The sequence below is a fragment of the Setaria viridis genome, chromosome 6 (genome assembly GCF_005286985.2).
Source record: "Setaria viridis chromosome 6, Setaria_viridis_v4.0, whole genome shotgun sequence".
NCBI lineage: Eukaryota > Viridiplantae > Streptophyta > Magnoliopsida > Poales > Poaceae > Setaria > Setaria viridis.
Window position 1 is genome coordinate 24,884,928 of NC_048268.2, and position 5,095 is coordinate 24,890,022.

The 5,095-nt window shown below is 40.6% G+C and overlaps 1 long non-coding RNA gene across 1 annotated transcript; it reads right to left on the reverse strand.

The window, feature by feature from the left end:
• Positions 1-214: 214 nt before the first annotated feature.
• Positions 215-2,163, reverse strand: LOC117860388 (uncharacterized). The gene is made up of 2 exons (XR_004641480.2): positions 1,232-2,163; positions 215-641 (listed from the first exon to the last, which is right to left on the reverse strand). It is a non-coding gene; the product is annotated as an uncharacterized lncRNA (long non-coding RNA).
• Positions 2,164-5,095: the final 2,932 nt, after the last annotated feature.

Here is a 5,095-nt window from a genome sequence, read left to right on the forward strand (position 1 = left end):
TTGTGATTTGTTACATATATCTCTATGATAGTCTAGAAATTGCATGTCCTTCGTTGACATAGTTGAAGCTGCTTCAAGAATTTACTTCGTGCAGTCGTGCAGCATATTGGATTATCACCTAGACAGGATACATAGGTGAAGCATTGCATGTGATTGTGGCTGATAATTATGCAGGACGCTGTTGCAATCAACCATCAAGAAGACTGGAGCGATGGGGTTGCCTCATCAACAATTTTTATATATGGCTGCAGTATTATTAAGCCCACGTCAATAATTTTTTCTCCGCAGCATATATATGGTTACTCAGTTCGCTGGAGTATCGCTGTGGAAAAACATACGTACTGCGCCTCGGAACTAACTGGCATTCAGGCCATCAACGACCAGATATTTGGGACAACCAACAAATAGTAGGTGGTTCCTAAGTTGTAGTCGTATGTACTAATGCGCCTCGATGGGGTTTTCTTCAGATATTTTATTGCCGTTCAATGAACAAGCAGATACATAACCTGTGCAGAAAATTCCATCTCCACGCATGCCACTGCACCAACAAGATCCTCAGTCGACGATGATGGCTCAGCCTGTTCCTTCTGCCACCAAATCCTCAATCTTCCCTCCAGCAACGGAGAATGCACCTTTAGTACCTTCAGTATCAGATGTTGCAATCGGTACCGTGAAACCGAGACTAAAATCCTTACTTTGCAGGGGGCAAAACAATCTTGCAAATATATATTTTGAATTCCAACAAAATTTAAGAAATGTTAAAGATGACTAGCTGAGAGTCAACAGACAAGATATGATATTAGGAATGTGGGAGGATGAATGCATTTGTACAGGGGTCATACTATTTCCAGACTCTTCTATATTTCCATATGACTACCTACTTCAATGTCACGCGAGCCATTCAAAAAGATACATGGTACACTTGTATGTCTAATCCATTATTGATTATTTCCTCTTGTCATCTCTTACAAGTATTTCTCCATACTATAGAAACGTGCAACACATTTTTAGGATATGGACACGCATGATTAATATGCTTGGACTAGTATACAGGTCATCTTTGGATGAGTACATATGAATGCCAGGGAGGGACTGATGGATATAAGGAAAAGGGACCATGCATAAATAATGACATATGTAACATGGCAATCTTCATTGCCATGCAACTCCTATCAACAATCATGGAATACATACTACTGCTCCAGAAGGGTGGTGTGCAAATTTATTTTACCTCGCGGTGAAAATCTCCAGAGCAGGCCTGAAGTTAAAATAAGAGGCAGTCACTATCGATCATGACAGTCTCGAAACTGTACAGCACTATGCTAGTCCTAGTCCTCATGTCGTTCGTGCTGTCGTGTAGCATGATGGATTATTAACTGGGCAGGACACGGAGATGGCTAGCGATGACAGAGGATGACGTACATGATATTCACCTCTGAAATGAAGCGTAGGCTAATGAAGCACAATTGCATGTGAGTGTGGCAGATATTTATACAGGACAGTGATTGCAATAATCGACCATCGAGATCGAAGACAGGGGCGATGGGGTTGCCTCATCAATAATTCGCGCAACCAGACAAGCTGCAGACTCAATATGGTACGAAGCTATTTGGTCAGCCCACATGCTCTGATATAACATTGGCATCTGCTGATCTACAGTATATATGACCAGAAATATTGTGCCACCTCAATAATTTTCCGAAGTATCGTTGGGGAAGCACCTACATACTATGCCTCGGAACTAACTGACATGTTGGCCTAGGCGGTCCAGGCCGATTGGACAGGCTCTTCCTTATGGCTCCTCACGTCCCCTTCGTTTCCGAGTAATCTCAGGTGTTCTGAAGTTTTCTTTTCACTTGCATGTGGACCTTATATATCAATAGCTTCGGGATAAGAATGCCTCTTGATAACCTTCCAAATCGTCGCTTGATTCACTTTGATTCCAAAATCATCTTGCCATATCTTTTGAGACTTAGGCCCTAAGGCATCATGGAGGATTGCTCGCCAAGAATGAGCACCATTGGGCTCCTGAGGACCCTAGGCCGATCAGCCTGGGCTCTATAGGTTGATTGGCCCAGGCCCTCTCTGGGCCCATTGGCCTTCATCTTTCTCTGAGTCGACGCTTATTGAGGGCTTTGTCCAATTATAGTCCATTATAGTCTAATTTCCAAAAAAAATAGAATATCCTCCAAAATACAATACATTTGTGAAAACAGCCCAATTATTAGGTATGATCAATAGTCTAGGTATTAAATTAATGTTATTATTTAAGATAAATAGGGATAAAGGGTGTCATTAATAACGAGCACCAACCAGCGTACCAGCTGTTAACACTAACCGATGCTAATATGTACCCTTTAGTACCGGCTATTTCACCCGGTACTAAACGAGACAAGAGCACCCTAACAGAGGTTAATATCATCCATTTCATGAGTAAAATACTATGATTCAAAAATAATTCAAATCCCTTAAGACAATACCTATCAAATGAGTAGATTGTAAATAGAGTAAAACAATGTCCTAATGAAACGGAACACTTCTGGTTCGTGTAGAGCACAATATAGAAAACAGTAGGGTAGCTGTACGATTGACACGTGGTCCATTAATTATTGAGCCATCACTATGGACATGTCTTCATGAGTAGTGTACTAGTCATGACACATGGTATGTAGTAGGTCGAGGTATTGAGTTAGCCATGCCATGAGCACTTAGTTACAACAAACACTTTGCCATTATCGAGCATCCCAAATCACTACAAAATCCATAGTTTACCATATACTACAAAATCTGAGTTAAAATAAGAGCATACACGGAAGAGTCCGAATGCACCGGTTTAGGACCAGGCACATTGAATTACTAGAAAAAGTTATCGGACAAGGTTTTGGGTAACCGCATGAAAAATGTTGGATTTTACTGAACACTTAGTTACAATTACCATGCCGTGAGCACTTAGTCACCACAAACATTTAACCACTTTAGATCATCCTGAATCCCTATAAATTCTGTACCTTACACCGTACCATGAAAACGACAAGAACAGAGACAGATGCAGTGAAAATCTCCAGAGCAGGCCTGAAATTAAAATAAGAGGAGGCAGTCTCTATCGATCAGGACACGGAGATTGCTAGCCATGACAGAGGAAGACATGATATGATATTCACCTCTGAAATGCAGCGTAGACTAATGAAGCACAATTGCATGTGAGTGTGGCAGATAATGGACCATCGAGACCATCGAATGGTATGAAGCATGATTATCACCTAGACATGATATCCTAGACAGGACGGTGAATTGTAAAAAGAGTAATCTTGATCAAAGAATGTCCTAATGAAACGGAACATTTTTGGTACGTGTAGAGCACAATATAGAAAACAGTAGAGTAGTTGTACGATTGAAACTGCATCCATCCACGTGGTCCATGAATTGTTGAGCCAACACTGTGGACATGTCTTCATGAACACCATCTAGTGAGGACAGGATGCAGAAAAATATAAAAACATGTCATAGGGAGGCAGACCAATCTTGCAAGGAGGTAGACGAAACGTGATACACGATCTGCCTACCTTGTCGTGGATACCCCAAGAGAAGATGTCATAGAGGTGCAGACCAAGCTAGCAAGGAGGTAGATGAAACGTGATACACGGCCTGCCTACCTTGCCGTGGATATTAGCCCTGATATCATTCTATTGTTCAAGGAATAACACTCAATGCTGCTGCTGCTGCTGACCTGGCTCCATAAAGTTGTATTCCTCTAGCCGCTTGCACTAACTTTATCTGAAGTATTATTCTCTCTGCCCTGATATCTGAAGTATTATTCTCTCTGCTGACTTTGCTGAAGAACCTACATAATATGTCTTGGAACTAACTGACATTGATTCACAGACAAACTCTACAAGGTGCTGTTGTTGCCATATTTTAGAGCATCCCAAAGGACTATAAATAATATAGTTTACCATATACCGTATACCATTATATGTTAGCTAAAATAAGAGCATAACATGTCGCAGGAGTCCAAAAGCACCGGTTGAGGACCAGGTACATTGAATTACTAGAAAAAGACAGGGGGCAATGTTTAGGTAGCCACATGAAAAACATTTGAATTTACTGTTCCATGAACACTTAGTTACCATGCCGGGAGCACCTAGTTAACACTAACATTTAGCCACTTTAGATCATCCCGAAACACCAATGACCCTCAATAGCGACAAATTTTGATTTAAATGCCGTCACCAATGATCCTCAATAGCGACGTGTTTAGGTTTAAATCCCGTCACTAATAACCCTTGGTAGTGACGTGTTTTGGTTTAAATCTCATCCCACTTATCCTCAATAGTGACGTGTTTTTAGCAACACACGTTATGAATGACTTGTCATTGGTGACATGTTAAATGCGTTATCTCAATGGCAAATCATTGGTGACGTGTTTTAAAAAAACATGTCACTGTGAGAGTTATTGGTGAAGGGTAATTAAAATGCATCACTAATTTTGTAGCATTAGTTATGATATAATTTAGTAACGCAAAAATCTACCATCAGTAATGAGGTTTAGAGCCGTCGCTAATGTGGGTTTCTTACGAGTGATGCAAGCTCTACAAGGTGCTGTTGTTGCCATTTTAAAGCATCCCAAGTGACTACAAGTTAATAGCATAGTTTACCATATACCATAAAAATATTAGTTACAATAAGCACATCCGCATGTGGAAGAGTCCGAATGCACCAGTTGAGGACTAAACACATTGAATTACTAGACCCAAATGTAAGACAAAGAAAGGGGTCAAGGTTTGGGTAACCGCATTAAAAACATTGCATTTTACTGTACCATGAACACTTAGTTACCATTACCATACCTTGAGCATCTAGTTACCACAAACAATAATTTAGCCACTTTAGAGGTTCCAGAATCACTATAAATAATATACCAACACCGTACCATGAAAACATCAAGAAGAGAGACGGGTACATGGACCACCATCAAGTGAGTAGTGACAGCACGCACAAGAATACCCGGAACCTGTTAGCTTGTCTGTAGTGATCTGTTTTCTTCCCCATAAAATCCATGAGTATTGCCACAAATAATGAAAGAGGCTGACCAAGC